The sequence below is a fragment of the Equus przewalskii genome, unplaced genomic scaffold (genome assembly GCF_037783145.1).
Source record: "Equus przewalskii isolate Varuska unplaced genomic scaffold, EquPr2 contig_5804, whole genome shotgun sequence".
Taxonomy (NCBI): Eukaryota; Metazoa; Chordata; class Mammalia; order Perissodactyla; family Equidae; genus Equus; species Equus przewalskii.
In genome coordinates, this window is record NW_027227788.1 from 4,152 (window position 1) to 21,352 (window position 17,201).

Here is a 17,201-nt window from a genome sequence, read left to right on the forward strand (position 1 = left end):
CAAATAATATACATCGCATTATTGATATCTAGCATGTCTTGTGCTACAGTGCCTCAATCAGTTACTCTTATTAACGAGATCCAAATTTCAGAATAAAAATAATGCAACACAGTATAAAAGTGAGACAAATATAATTTTTAGTTAATTTACCAAATGTAAAATAATAATGAAGAAAAAAACAATGCAAACTAGCAAAGTGAGAGCAAAATATAGATACAATATAAATTTTATTAGCTAATTCCAATTTGGGTGATGCTATATTGGCGAATTATGCTCAGTATTGAAATCACAGAAAATATCTCTCCAGTCACTTTCTCAAGGCCCCCTTGACTTCTTTATTCCTCACACTGTAAATAAGGAGGTTCAACAAAGGTGTGAAGATGCTGTAAAAAGCAGAAACCCCGTTTTCATGAGCCACTGAATGGTAGGACTTGGGCTGCTTGTAGATGAATATGAGGGTGCCATAGAAGAGCCCTACAAGAGCCAGGTGAGAGGAGCAGGTGTCAAAGGCTTTCTTTCAGGCAGCAGTGACCTGCACATGGAGCACAGCAGCCAGAATGAGATTGTAGGATGCCAAAGTGAGAAATACAGGGATCAAGAGCATCAGGATGCAGCACATACACATGAAAAACTCAAAAAGCTTATAGTCTGCACAGGCAAGATGCATGTGTGATGATGCCTCACAAAAAAAGTGTTTGATTTCCCAAGAGTGGTAGTAAGGGAAGCTCAGAGTGGCACAGGTCTGCATCAGCCCATCCACCCCTCCCAGCAGTCTCAGAACCTGAAGTCATGTGCAAGCAGAGCTTCTGATTCATGAGGATGTAGTGCAGGGCATGACATATTGTCATGTAGCGATCATAGTCCATGGCCACTAGGATAAAGCACTCCCTCCCTCCAAGAGTGAGATACAGAAAGATCTGAGCTCCACAGCCAATGGGAGAAATGGACCTTTTGTCCATCAGATAGTTGGCTGCCATTCTGGGGACAATAGTGGAGACCAGCATCATGTCCATGAGGGAGAGCTGGCTAAGCAGGAAGTACATGGGCATGTGCAGCCCGTGATCCTCATGGATGAGCATGATCATGAGGGCATTGCCCATCAGAAAGGTGAGAAAGATCATGAGCACCATGGGAAAGAGGAACAGATGGGTCTGTGTGTGTGTGGTTAAAGAGCCCGAGAAGAATCAAGTTTATCCCTGTGGTTTCATTTGCATTTTCCATGGCTCCAGTCATGACTGGAAGACAGTGAATGAATAGGAAATGAGAACTGCTTAAAAGTAAGCTTGAGATTTCTTTAAGAAAACTTGGTCAAATGACATAGAAACAACTGAGACTTGGAGGAATGAGCATGACTTTAATCTTTCAATTCACAATAACATCCCGTCATCCATCTCTTTGGAATTACATATTACTTTTTGATCAAAATAAACTGGAAAATGTATGTTGTATATATATACATTTACATATATATATATTTACATATATATATATAGTAGTACCAATTATATTTCTATCATTTTTGTATATCTTTTCAGTATTCCACACATCATTTACTCACAATGTTGGGAAATATTGTTGTGTAATCCCAATTTTCTCTAATTTGGCTACTTCTATCTTGAAGGAGCTTCAGATTCACACATTTTGGTTAGTATTGATGTGATATATCTCATATGACTTTTGTATATTTTTTGCCTATTTGTTTGACTATTTCACAAGATATCCTTCAATGTAATGATGAGCCAAATTTTAAAATTAAAAAGTATACAAAAAATAAATATAGAATTGCTACAGCTCAACTTCCTGGTGAGGAAAACAAAAATGGCTAAGTTTCTCTATTTCACACCTGTAGGCAGCCTGTGATCTCAGTTCACCGAAGTTTCAGCTACCATAGATGAGCTCTGGGGCAGCTACCGCCACATGGCACCATGACCTATCTTCCTGCATACAGGCACTTTTCTCGGTTTAGAATCCTCTAAACAGTTAACATTTATACTGGACATGGACTCACACAATGTGTCTGAATCTATTCAAATATGTGCACCAGAAAAAGTTAATAATTTTATGCATTAATTAAAGGAATATAAAGAAACTGCTCTTACTTGCAGCTTTCACACTTTACCAGTAATCACACATTCTTAAATGTAGGCAAAAGATTAATTTATTAACCAATTTGATTATTAATTAAAAGATTAATTATCATACTTAATTATTGGTTAATTATGTAATCAGTTAATTAAGATTTACCCAAATTAATTTGTTGCACAAAATTAATCTGAGGTATAGCATCAACTAGAAATAAACTATGGAGCATTTCTGTTACCTCCAGGGATTAATTCTTTTTTCACTAAAGACTTTAGCTTCCATTTTTCCTACCTGTAAGTATATAGGGTAGTAGAAGTGGATGTATATGCAATGAATTCTTTCTTATACTTATGTGACATTTGCCGTGTCTTTACAAATCAAACTTTCAAAGAGATTAATAGATTGATTATTTCCAAGAGGGTTATGTTTGGGCATTATTCATAATCTATGATGTAGCACATCCTTTTTTGGTCTCTTTGTTAATTGATAAGCAGTGCAAATTATGTCAGTGGGCACCATGTCTTTTTTTTTTAAGATTTTTAAATTTTTTTCCTTTTTCTCCCCAAAGCCCCCTGGTACATAGTTGTGTATTCTTCGTTGTGGGTCCTTCTAGTTGTGGCATGTGGGACACTGCCTCAGCGTGGTTTGATGAGCAGTGCCATGTCCGCGCCCAGGATTCGAACCAACGAAACACTGGGCCCCCTGCAGTGGAGCACGCGAACTTAACCACTCGGCCACGGGGCCAGCCCCAGTGGGCACCATATCTTTAATAAATATTTCCATTGTTTATAGTGCCTAGTTTATACCCCCAATGTCTATTATATAATTCAAAGATTATAGACACTTTGTTCATCCAAAGAACTAAAAATAAGATATAATAATGAGCATATCATTATCATGCTCTATTACTTCAATAATACGTATATTATATATATCCAGCTTAGTAAATTGTTAATTACTACTCCATTTTATTACATTGTATATAGATAGTATAATATAATTGTGAATATTTAGTTCTTTTAAATTTTCTAATATTATAGTCCATGGCCATGAGCATGTGTTGAGTTTCTCTAGTAAGGAACCTGAAAGTAGCAATTTTGTATTTTGGATAACTGAATTCTTAACATTTTATTCCCATCAACTGTTGATTTTTGCGTCAATTCCTCCAGGTGTGGAACTTTTAGATATTTTTAGTGCAATAATTATGAACAATCATAGAAAAGTGAAAATTAATTTTGTTTTAATTTACAAGTTCCTTAATGATATTGAGCAGAAACTCTTGAGCAGTGATTCATGTAACATCTTTGCCTATACTCACATCTTCATGCTATGTGTTTTCTTAAAATAAATTCATAAAGGTAGCTAAAGTAGATGTTTCTTAAAGACATCTGATAAATATTGCCAAATCTTCCAGGAAAATTGTTTTAATTTGCACTCACATTAGCAGTGCATAAGAATGCACGAGGCCACTCCCTCACATTGAGAACCCTAAATGTTATCATCCTTTAAACAAATCTTTTCTTACAAAATAATATACTTCTTTGTTAAAAATATTCAAACACTACATAAAAGTTTTATTTTAGAAATGAATTTATTCCTTTTATTTAAGGTTTTGAGCCAGCTAGTCTAAAAATTGTGAATTGGAAAGAAAACTCTTATTCTTTACCTCTAAATTGCAATTTTGTCTCTGTAGAGGATGCAAAACTTTACTTCTACCAATGTTAGGTTTTCAGCTGGGACTCTGTAAGAAAAAGTCAGGTTAACCAAAGAAAAACAGTATATTACTGCATGCAGGGTACATGCAGCATACAGCATTCAGGAGAAACCTCAACAAAAAAGCAACAAAGCAGGGGCTTAGAACTGTGGCTTATACAGCATCTTCAAGAAAACCAATATGTTTATTAAAAAGTGACAGGACAAATGCAACCTTTTTTTCTTTTTTGAGGAAGATTAGCCCTGAGCTAACTACTGCCAGTCCTCCTCTATTTTGCTGAGGCAGCCTGGCCCTGAACTAACATCCTTGCCCATCTTCCTCCACTTTATATGTGGGACGCCTACCACAGCATGGCATGCCAAGCGATGCCATGTCCACAACTGGGGTCCCAACCTGTGAACCCTGGGCCACGGAGAAGGGGAATGTGTGCACTTAACCGCTGTGCCACTGAGCTGGCCCCCAAATGCAAGCAGTTTTAAGCTTCCATTAGCAAACTATGGGAAGGTAAATATGTGGGAGGGAACTAATGGAATAAAGTTATTTTGCAGATTCCTCTAGTGCTGTCTTTGGGTTGATAAGAGTCTGGCTCCAGTAAAAGGAGAATGGGATCCTCCTTTTAGGATGAAAAAGGGGAACTTTTCCTGAGTTTGTTGCTTCTTAATTGCTTTTAGCTCAAAATAACTTTTATGTCAAAGAGGTATATTTTGGGGTGACATATTCTGTTTTCCTTCATCTCCATCTACACATTGTGAATTCCATCTTTCCATTTCATTGAATTCTTATGTAAAACATTCACTTACATGCTATGATTTTTGACTGTGTTTTTTTTTGGGGGGGGGCGGGATGTTTATTTCTAAACACTCTTCTCTGTCCAGTTATTCAGTCTCTGTATTTTACACTCATCCCACAGAGGTTAATATTTAACATTTTTCTGTCAATACTTAAAATTTTTCTCCCCTGGACATGCTCATTCTTTAAGATTAAATTTAGAACCACTTTGCCAAGTTTCCCCAGAAAAAAATCTCTATTAGAATTTTAACCAGAATTGCATTTTATTAGTTTTACATTCTTCTCCAAGTTTAGTACATTACCAGCTATGTCGTCATTTTTCTTGGTAATATATAGAAGTATTTTATTGATATTTTTGTAGATATTATGAACAAATATGTTAGCATGTAATGAGGGCATTTTACACTATTACTAACAACATAGGGGCTCCCCCCTCTGAGAGAAGTATATGCAAGCTGAGACCTGGGGCTGCAGAAACCAGATGAAGATGGGAGGATTGCGCTCCAGGCAGTGGGAGCTCCTGAGTTGGGCTACTTCATGGAAGGCAAGTGCCAAGAACTGAGAGCACTGGAGAGCACAGGACTGAATAGCCAAGCCATTGAGGGCCATACAAACCACACACGGGACGTTTATCTTTAGTTCACAACCAGTACAGAGCCTTGGAGAGTGTTAAGAAGGAGAGGGAGTGGGTTTACATGAACAGGTTTGCATATATGTTATCCTCAATTTACTGCTAGATTTAATAACTAATATTAATTTAGGCAATTTTAATCTATATTTATAAATGAGATTGGTTTATACTTATGAGAGTTCTTTTGGAAGTTACACAGGTTTATAAAATAAATGAGGATTAATTTACACACTACAATAATTTTGAAATTATCTCTTCTTAGAAGATATTCACAGAATGCTTTCTGAACTAGAAATTTTGGGGAGACATCTGTATTAAAATCTTAATTTTTCCAAATTTTAGGGGTCTTATTATTTTCCCTTAGTAATTTCGCTATACATATATATACATACATATGTATGTATCGTATTTATTTGTAGTTATACATCTATATTATGTATATAGATACAGATGTAACATATTTTGAAATAATCTTCTTCATTGACATTTCCAACTATATTAATATAGTGTTAAAATAACATCTTATACTATAAATATTTTGCTACTCTTCTCATATTTGTGGTTAGATCATTTCTGTTTTATTCTTAATGATGTTCCGTGTCTTTTTTTCCCCCAGAGTTTCATAGCAATAACCAGGAGTTGGTCCATTTGTTTCAATTTCAAAGAATCACCTCTTTATATATCTGGTCTACTTATTTCAGAATTCATGGATATCTATTTATGTGTTTTATATTCTCTTCCTCTTACTTAAATTTGTTCTGTTGATATTTTTCTAACTTCTTGGGTTAAATCTTTATTTGCACCACATTTTCTATATAAAAATTATATTTTGAGTGCTATAAAATTTTGCCTAAGTAACACTTCAGCTATGTCACATAAGTTTCTATATGTGATATATTTTTTCCCAGTACAAGTTTGTGCTTCCTTTTATCCTGAGTAGTGTTTTAGGCATATGTTTAAATATTTCAATTTCTCTAAATTAGAAGTAAATCTGTTATTATTATTTCAGAGTTCTAATATATTTTACAAAAAAAAAGATTGTTCTTTGGAAGCTAACTGAATCTCTTAAGCACAGAAAGGATTTCCATTTAAAATTTGAATGATAGAATTATTTACATGCTTCATTTATAATATTACCTTAAATTATATTCTATATATGGTTAAGTCATTCACTACTTCTTTTTGCATCTTTTAAGTCTACCTTTCCTGATTTGCTTTCTTAAGGAGTGAACCTTCACTTTAAAAGGGATAATGTTGTTACTAAATTAATGTTGTTACTAAATTAACATAATTGTTTTCCATCTAATCTCATTACATGCTTTCTTTTCTCTTTACCTCCTGCACTTTTATGTGATGCATTTTTCCTTTCATATTTTTCAGTGTTTTAGAAAATACATGCACAGCAGAAAATTCTGGCTCTGGAGCCCTTAGTTTTTAATTCCAATAGTATATGTCTTCTGTTTAGACATTTCTGTCACTTTTATTTGGATTTTATCAATATCAAGAAAATGTTTGTGGCCAGTGTGAATTTTATTCTATCGTAGGTGCCATTTTTTCCTTTTTTTATTCTGTCTGTATGCTTCTAGATGTTTTTTCTTCTTCACTCTCATTCTCTTTCCTGTCTTTCTCCTTTCTTTGCTTCTTTCTTTCCTTTCTTTCATATTGCTTTTACTTTAAAAATTTTCCAGGACATACTTAAGTGCATGTATCAATTTACTAAATGAAACTTATACATATATTAAGATTTTTTGTTCTTTTCCCAGAAGTTTTCTTCTCTTCAATTTGTTATTAATAGTTGTCTTACACTGGAATCCCTATTTTAAAAGCCACCAATTATTTATAGCTTGCTTTTGTATTGTTATTATTCCTCATCTATCACTTTGTTTCTTGTCATTTAATCTCTCTCCTTCTGGATTCCTGGAAAGCTACTCAAGTTTTACTCTCCACACTTGTGAGACAATTTCACATCATTTGCACTATTCTTTCTTGCCTTTCCTGTGACTTTCCATCCTGGAACCATGGTATTTAATTGTCCATGGGTAACCTCCTCTTTCCCTTCCATGCAGTAGTGCACTGACCTAGCAGCGTGTTTGTCCTTTCCTGAAGAGTCCACTAGCATCATAGGCTTCCCTCGGCTTTGCTGCGGGCCCCTTCTGATTCTGCAGCTCATCACTAGGAACTCATTAGAGCAGGTGGTACGCCTTTCTGGAAGAGCCCCACCATGGATGACAAGGGTCAAATAAGCCATCACTTGTTCCCTTCTCCTCATCACTCAATCCATTCAACCTTCCCCACGCTGGCAAGCAAGATCATAGAGTTATGTTTTGATTTTTGTTGAAAGATCAGAATAAACTTCGAATGATAGAGATTAGATTTCTAGTTTGCTTGCATTTTCCCTTAAGTCTGCATATTTTCCACTTTCCTAAATTGGGTCTCCAATTCACTGTGCTGACATCCTTAAATATATATAACTGGCATCATACAGAACCCCTACTCGAAAATGCTCTTCCTAAAACAGAAAAATGGCCGTCAATTCCATGCACTTATGGCCACATCACCCGTTTCTTTCAGTGCATGCAGTGGTTAATGTGATATCCATAATTCAAAATGTATATTTAGCCTTTGAAGAATGGTAAAACTGATGAGGAATTTTTGGAAAATATTATCTTATTTTTATATATATTCAAGATGCAAATGCATCACCCACAGTGTGGACACCCTCCATGTCCTAAGACCTTGCAGAATTTCCTGTTGCCCTCTTACCTACATGTCCTTCAGACATTTTATTCAGGCACCATGTCTAGGTTTATGATGAACCAAATCAGGATGCTATTGAGAGTGAAAGGAGATGGAAGAAATGCTAAACCAGATGAGATCCTGGACAGAAGATGCAAACTGGAGTTCCCCAAACTAACCTGGATGGAAGTCCCTTCTTGTAAAACCTTCAAAACCCACAACAATGCAGGATCAAGGGAAAAGAATTATTGGCTCAAATGACCAAAATAAAAACTAAAAAAAATCAGAATGAACACATATTTAAATGTTAAACCATTACAAGTTGTCAACTACACCTCAATTCTACTGATAATATTTAGAAAATAATTTTGACCTTGTTACCTTGGTCCACATGTCTTAAAATCTGACCTCTGATGCCTCACTATACCTTTCATTCACAATGTTCTCCCTGAGCTATCCTGAACATAACAAGTTTGTTTCTTCTTTAGGAATATTAAATTTGCTATTCATTCTGCATGAATACCCTTCCCCAAATCTTCACATGGCTGCTCTTTGTCATCCTTCACTGGCCATGTTACACTTTTCCTCACAGCAGATTATTGGTATTATCCAGAACCATAATCATCATTTACTTGTTTACTTTGTTTCTCCCACAACTAGAGCCATAGGTCACAAGATGTCTCCTTTTGTCTACAACAGTATTCCTAAAGCTTAGAACACTGTGCTGATAGCATCCCATAAATAAAAGTCGGTATGTGAATGATTGAGAAATCAGCAAATGAGTGAAGGAACAAATAAGGAGGATCAAGGCTCAGAAGGATGATACTGTGATCTAATTCACTACAGTTCATTATAGTTTGCAACTATATCTACAACTTAATTATTATTCATAGATGAGGTTGATTAGTTTTAAAGTTGTCACAAAACTTCCCGATTCAATAAAACATCTTCCTGAATTATTTGGTTATTTGAACTGATTGAATCAATTCTTTTGCAGTTGTTTGCATATTTGAAATAAATGGAGCTAACTCCAGGTGAAGAATCCTCTCTCTTGGGCCCAAATCTTCTGCCATAATAATTAAACTCCCTTAAACTAATCATCTACTGCCAAATGTCCATTTATCTTCAAACCATGGAGATCCAGATTTAGAGTTACTCTTTAACAGCCAAGAAGGAAGATGCTGCAAATCCACCCCCACACAAAAAAATATTTGATGTTAGTTATATAAATGATTTTAATTTAGCAGTACATATACAGACATCTTTAAATAATTCATTTCATCTACTGCAATTTTCATTAACCCCACACTTTTCTTCTTAGGCCTCTGGATATAACTCAATGCCATGGATGGAGATAAAAAGAACTTTTCCAGTGATTTCACCCTCACAGGGCTCTTTACTCACAATAAAGCCTCAGGCTTCCTTTTCAGCATCATTTGTGCCATATTCTTTATGGTCATGATAGCTAATGGAGTCATTAGCTTTCTGATCCACACAGACCCTCACTTCCACACTCCTGTCCTTCCTGCTCAGTACTTCTCTTTCAGCAACATGATGTATATTTCAACTTTTGTACACAAGATGCTGGTTGATTATCTCATGGGCAAGAGGACCATCTCCTTTATCTCCTGAACAGTCCAGTACTTTCTCTACATGGGGTTTGTGGGGGCTGAATTCTTCTTGCTGGGACTTACAGCTATGTGGCCACCTGCAGCCCCCGCTGCTATCCCGTCCTTTTGAGTCACCACGTCTGTTGGATGATCTTGGCCAGCTCTTGGTTTGGTGGTACTTTTGACAGCTTTCTCCTCACCCCTATCACCATGAGTCTCCCATTTTGTGCTTCCCACAAGATCAACCACTTCTTCTGTGAGGCTCCCACCATGCTGAGGCTGGCCTGTGGCAACAAAATGAAATAGTGATGTTCATTTGCTGTGTCATAATGCTACCAATCCCTTTCTCTATGGAGATTGCTTGATATGCCAAGATTCTCATCATGGTGTACCATATGAGGTCAGCAGAAAGGAAGAAGAAGGCCTTTGACACCTGCTCATCACACATAATGGTGGTGACCTTTTTTTACAGGGCTTCCCTTTACACGTATATACTTCCCCAATCTTACCACACTCCAGTCAAAGACAAGGTTTTCTCTGACTATTACACCATCCTCACCCCATTGTTAACACAGTATGAGATACACAGATGTAACAGGGGCTTTGTAGAGGGTTTTGGCAAGATGCCAAGGGACCTGTGGCATGACAAGGGAAGAATTCTGACAGTTTAAATCCTCTCAGAGTAGTATGGGTGATGTTATATACATATTATCATGAGTTATATGGATGACACCTGCATCAACTGCCAATGCCAGCTATCTTAAAAGGTGTATCAGCAGTACTTTTGTCAAAAATGTGAAGTCATGGTAACATTCACAGGTGAATAAGGCTGTAAACACTACTGGTGTTTATTCCTTCTCTGTGTCCACTCATTCCAATTCTTCTCTCATACCACTTCTCGGATAGTGATTCATGTATATAAATGCCCCAAAATGTCTATTTAATATTACATGCTCTGACCACCTTCAGTGGCCTCATATGATCCGGTGATTTGATGACATTATTTAAATGATCCATTGATGGAGTTTGTGGAAGGGCTAGATGTGTGGACATTTGAAAGAATTTGAAAGAGACTAAAGGGCCATAAAGCTTCAAAGAGAATAGTTACATAGACTCAGACTAGGATTTAGAAAATCCAGATATCCTTTCTTTGAGTAACAATTGAAAACATTCTTCCTTTATCTAAATTTGGAACTGGAAAAAATGAATCGTGTTTTTTAAGAAATGCAAAGACTCATTCTCTATGGGCAAAGATCCTATGATGTTGCATTTGTTGTGTGGTAGATACTTGTTACATCAGAAGACACAGAGGTAGATGAGGAAGAAGTGCTCTATTAGTTCATAAATTCAATAATCACTTTGCAACTTCTTCTCCAATTCATTAGGATTGTTAGATTTATGGAATACTTCTCTAGATTGTAGCAGTGGTATGGATCTTTCTATCGACCATTTTCTTCCAAAGAAATAGTGGACAGTCCCTTTTGTCCTTCTCTAGAACACTGGGTTTTACAGTAGATAACATTACTAAATGGGAAGGAAAGAATTAGTTTTTCATTTGAGAATTGGAACTGGAAAATTCTTTGGAAATGCCTTAGTATAATTTCTTTTTAGGAACCTGATAAGCAGAGAATGTAAATGTTTAGCCTAAATCATACACCCAGTTGTAAAAACCTGGACCATATCCCAGGCCTCTTGGACCACCTCTAAATGGTGCTCTACCAGGCTTTGGGCTCCCACCAATTTGATGAAACCCTGGCTGGGTTCAGCACTGTTTTACTGTGGATAGACACTGGCAGTGGTGGGTGAGGTGCCTCCAATGCCCTGAAAAAGCTGCCGAGTGGTAGACAAAATATTTGACCAAATGAAACAATTCACATTGAAACACAGTGGGTTGAACTGACCAGCTAATCAGGAAAGTAGACTTGCTCCCATCTCAGTCAGCTGGCTTATCAATTGCAAACCAGGTGCAGCCTTCCTCTGGTTCTCTATGTCAGACTAGCTTGGAATGCATCGCATACAGGGTGATAGGAGGGGGCATTTCCAACCAAGAAGGTGATGGGGTACAAGAAACACAGTAAACAAAACAGAATAGAAGGAGATGGCTGACCTTGATAACTTGGGATCCATTTCAGCTCCACTTCTCAAGAACTTCTGTCCATCTTGTAAGATAAATGAGGCCCAATTTCCTATTATGTGAAATTTGAGTTAATATATTTTTTTCCTAAATTAAATATAAGGATGTTCATCATCACATGATTTACTACTGCCATAATTAAAACAATGTGTGCATTGAAAATGAAACATTGATTAAATAAAATAAATTATAGCTACGGGGTAGAATACCCTATGAATATTGTAAGTTACATTTGGAAGAATATTTCACATCCACTTCTTAATAAGTAGTTCATGAAAAATAAAAATTGTCAAATTATACGTAAATACACACACATATGCCCATATATATGTTGGTATGTAAATGATATATATGTAAGTATATATATTATATAAATGTATGTATGTATGTATACATGCAGTGGGAATGTAATTTTGTAAGGATAACCATCTATATGATATGTTTTTTTGTGACTATCTCTGAGTATTATGGATGCTTCTAAATTTTTAAACTTTTTCCTATTTTCATCAGATTATGTATTGACTTAATACTCAGGTAAAATAATTATTATTAGATTACCAATAAAATGCTAAAATAAATAACAGCAATTAGGCTACTTTTCATTTTTTATGACTTCTCACATTTGTTCCCACATTTCTCCAGGAGCAATAGCTGCTAGAGGAAATTTCTGATGAAATGCTAAGAAAACCAGGGTCTTGCACTTTGGAGCCCAGTGGTGGAAACACTATTCTCAAAGCTCATGTGACTTTAGGGCTCCCTCTCCTACACCTTAGGAATATACTTTTAATTAGCTGGGACAAATCTGTCTCACTGAAGTCTATTGAGATCTGTAGGGGGAGACCTGCTCTTTCCAAGGGCACTTTACTTCATGACCTTCTCTGAAAACTATTTAAACTCCTGCCTCTTCTCACTCAGAGACCTCCCATCGTGCCAAGGAACCCAAATGCAGAGCAACCAGAGATAATTCATTGTTCTTTAGTAGTCTACCACTTTCTTCCTGTCTTTTTACTTTTTCATAATTGCCCCTCTTTGGTTTCTAAATATTTTCTTGCAAAGAGAGGAAGCAAGAGTTAACATACTTTTCTAGAAGGCTGGAGAATTTGTGTGGTATATCCTGGCAATGTAAAATGTCTCAGGGATTTTGGGGTGGAAATTTTTTAATTTTTAATTTTTAAAAATAATACTTCATTCTGCAGATATTAAGAGCAATATTACCAAATTGTTCTTAATAACTTGCTGCATGTCTGTCTGTGCTAATTCTATCATCAGTCAATATCACAGTCCAAGTAAAAATCCTCTGCGTGCTGGATCTTAAGGGGTAAGATGCAAAGCACACAGGCACACGGGTGGGCTTGAAAGTTTTCTTGTTATGGATACCCATGACTGTGAATCAATTTGTGTTCTTTTCTCTCTCAACATAAACTGAAGAAATTAAATCTACTAAAGAACCATTTTCTCTTCTACTAAGAGATCATCTTCTTTCTGAAAAGCCTCTGTTCATTCCCAATCTCTTTCTTAGTTACATAAAGTTCTTATAGTTTGCTGGTGAGTTTTTGTTTTACTAAATTTTGTATGACTAGCTCTACCTTTGGATAATGCACTCTACTCTGAATGACTATCTGGAGAGGATTCAGCTCTAAGTAAGTGACAATGATGATCTTCTTTATTTGGAACAAAGTTTAGGATAAAATTAGGCATTTGGGTGATTTTTTTTTTAATGATTGGCACCTGAGCTAACAACTGTCGCCAATTTTGTTTTTCTGCTTTATCTCCCCAAATTACCCTTGGTACATAGTTGTATATCTTAGTTGTAGGTCCTTCTAGTTGTGGCATATGGGACGCCTCCGCAACGTGGCCTGAGGAGCGGTGCCATGTCCACGCCCAGGATCCGAACCAGTGAAACCCCAGGCTGCCACAGCAGGGTGTGCAAGCTTAACCACTCAACCACAGGGCTGGCCCCCTTGGGTGATTTTTTAATATAAATGATATGCATTCCATTCCTTTATGCATACCAAGAGATGTGTAATATGCTGCTTTTAATATGAGTATTCAGATTTCATGGATAAGAAAAGGCTTTGAGGAAATGAGGTGATGAGTTAAACAAGGGTGGATATAGGAAAAACAAATCATTTTAAAGATTTTTGAAAATTAAATGATTGGATTTAATAGTTTGAGATTTTGTCTAAACAAGGCAAAATCCTTAATTAAATTTAAGCAATTCAGTGAATCATCTACAAGCTTCTGCAATATTTAGACCAACTCTGTATGTTCTTCTCTCTCTCTTATTTTAATGAAAATCCAGGTCTTTTGAAATTAAGGAAGATCCCAGGTTATAGATCAAATGCTAATGAGCACCTAGCTTGGCTCATCTTAATGACACTTTAACTATTTCATGAATAAGGAAATCACTGAGTTTCTACAGCATTTCCCAGTGGTCTGAATCATCTTTCTTTATATGATGTAAACAAGACTTATGCAAGCTAAATCTAAGGAAATGGAGGCACGGTGTCTACAACTGATGGGTTGCAAATCTCAAGTGCAAGTTCAATGGGAGAAGACTGCCCCATACCACCCCCTCAACTGCAAGTGCACCAAGAAGCAGATTGCCTGATTATTTCTGGGAATTTGCTGGAGTATGCTTTGCAAATCTCCTGCTGTAAGGGTGCTGTTGAGTGAAACAGTACAAAGAATCTTCTTTATGAAACGCCTGTTTATGTCTGTGTGTGCAATTTTAACAAAACCTTTCCTCCCTTTTTTTTCTTTTTTGATAATTCAAGCAAAGCTTGACCTTGTGAGTTAGATGGGATAGGGACAACACTATTTGAAAGATACAAAAGGACTAAATGAAAAACTTGCACTTAGTCCCAGTTTATAGGGCACAGACTATGAAGAGGCTTCCTGATTCCCTGCTGGTGCTTCTCTTCTCCCCCCAACCACTGGCATGATTGCCTTTTTATCCTTGTCCTTTTTTTTTTTTTTTTACAGATAAGGACACTGAGGGTCTGAGAATTGGATGTGCTTGTCTTAAGGACATACAGGCAAAACAGACAGACTCCTGGAGGCCCTCTAACTTAAAGCCAGGCCTCATGCCTTGCTGTCAGTGATGCAAGCATTGTACGTATGACTTTTCTATAATGATGTTAAAGGATGTGCAGACACCTGCATTCCTCAACCCCACTCTACCAGTGGTTCCAAAACATTTTTTTTAGTGCCTGCCATACCATAGAATAAATTCCCATCTGAAATAGTGGGTCTCTCTAGTTGTGGGGTGTGTGATCTCTTTAGGGGTCCTGGCAAGAGGGGTATGTGGTGAACAAAGGAATGTGGCCTGAGTGACTCCCTGGAGTGATGTCCCAAACAGTAATGTATGCTTGGTGAAATTGTCTGAGTACATTTGCATTTTATCATGTAATAAGCTTATGATTCTTATTTGAATTTGATTTTATTCTTAATGATTCCAACTTTTTGAAATACTGGGCATAATTTTGGAATACAGAGAAGATTTAGGGATATATCTAAGGTTTTGTATTTTGTTTCCAAACTGCACAACAATGTATTGAACTGGCTTGAGAAACTCTCATGTGAAAATTCAACTGGGAGAGATTTTTACCCAAGATAAATAATATTTTAATGCAATATTTTTTTTAAAAAAAGGCAAAAAATCCATGATAAATGAAATACAAAATTTTAAATAAAGATGGAATCAACAACAGTATCATACATGATAATGGCAGAAAAACAGATGCTTAGATCAATAAAACAGAATTAGAATAGTTTTAATGTGTATATAATGTGCCAACAATGTGATGTGTTTGATATAAAATAGAAAAGTAACATCCCCAGTTATTCTGCACTGCAAAAACTCCATCTAAAGTAATTGTTGAAATAGAGATTGTATTTTAAAATGGGCATTTCCAAAGATTATCTCAAGTTAATACCTAGAACTTGGGCATTTTGGCAAAGAATTCATAGATGAATGCATACAAAAATAGAGAAGCATAACCTGGCACAGAGAAAGATGGAGAAAGACTTTATGGGCATATTCAAATTATGAACAGATGAACATTAAAAAGGGAAGAAACTGCTTCTGAGTGGATCTAGAGGGCAAAGAAGGAGGTTTCAAGAGGCAGCTTTTAATCCAAGTGAGCACAGAGCTTCCTAGCGACAGGGCTGTTGTGCCGAAAGACCGTGGACTATGCTCTTCATTTGGCAGAAAGTTCACCAGTAGTCAGAGAGAATCAGGGAAAGGAAGCAACTTACAACTTAGAGATACCATTATCACTTGATTTAAAGGATGAGCTTGGTGATCATCCTAGTTCTAGGCAGAAATCACATCCTAACTTCAAGTTAAGTGGGAAGAAGTAATTTTAACCACCCTACTCAACCAAATGTGTACCCCTTACAAAATAAGAGGGAATAATTTCAAATGTCAGAATGGAATAATTGTGTTGCATTCTTTTGATGTGTGGTATAGTGTAATAAAAAATTAATTTAAGTAAAACTTAAAGACAATTTTATCCAATAAAGTCATGCCAATTTTATGCAATCTTCTGTTTCTTGTGTTCTCATAATTTGCAGGCCAAGCATATCTATGCGTCTCAAAGATATTTAGATTCTCTTCAGGCTTAAATGTGATTCACCCATATTTCTGAGAATTTATGCTGAAGACCATTTCCTTCAAGTCAAGAGATATTTAGAAAAAAATATAGAATTTGACAGCTGAAATATTTCCACCAGGAGTGCCAAAGTCTATAGACCTGAAGTTCAAGAGGTATTTATAACTCAAATTCACAGATTTTAGGTGAATGTGTAGATTGCTTAAATGAGAGATTGAGGATTCTCACACACTTATAGTTTTGCAATAATTAACATATATGGGTATAACATTGGTATTTTACCTTGCATTGTATAATATATTTTTCGCTTGTAACTAAGAATTTCTTATTTGATCTATAGAATAGCCCTGATGTCATATCATCTAAAATTAACGTAAATGGGAACCAAGGCTCAGACAGTTTGGGGAGAGAATACAGGGTAATAGAATTAATTAATATCATGTCAAGGAGAACTCAATTCATTTGATTCTAAATTTGGTTTTACTTTATGTCCACTGCCTCATTTCAGAAGAAAATTCCTGTATAAAGTCACAGAATTATTCCAGACATTTTATGATAGCTGTCACTTGTACTAAATCATAGGAAAGCAGTACAATCTTTGTCCAGCAGAAATTCAACAAGTATAATTCCTTCTCATTATGATTCAGCATAGTGAGACAGCAGATAATAAATTTAACCAAATGGGGCTTGCTGTCTGACAAATTAGACTTTTTATGTGCAATTGGGAGAGTAATGTCAGACAGCTGCAAAATAGAGAAGACTTTAGAGTTTGCCTTTGTTATTGCAAGGACTATAGAGCTGAGTGGAAAAACTAGGCAAAGGTAGATTTTTAAGAGATTTTGGAATGAGTGTAATGGAAAGCAGAGAATGCTATTTGACTTTGTAAAGC

At 36.1% G+C, this 17,201-nt stretch overlaps 2 pseudogenes; one reads left to right on the forward strand and one right to left on the reverse strand.

Annotated features, from left to right (window-relative positions):
• Window positions 1-307: 307 nt before the first annotated feature.
• On the reverse strand, window positions 308-1,221 carry LOC139081330 (olfactory receptor 2T33-like; annotated as a pseudogene).
• An 8,022-nt stretch (window positions 1,222-9,243) lies between these two features.
• On the forward strand, window positions 9,244-10,225 carry LOC139081331 (olfactory receptor 2T6-like; annotated as a pseudogene).
• The last annotated feature ends 6,976 nt before the right edge of the window (window positions 10,226-17,201 follow it).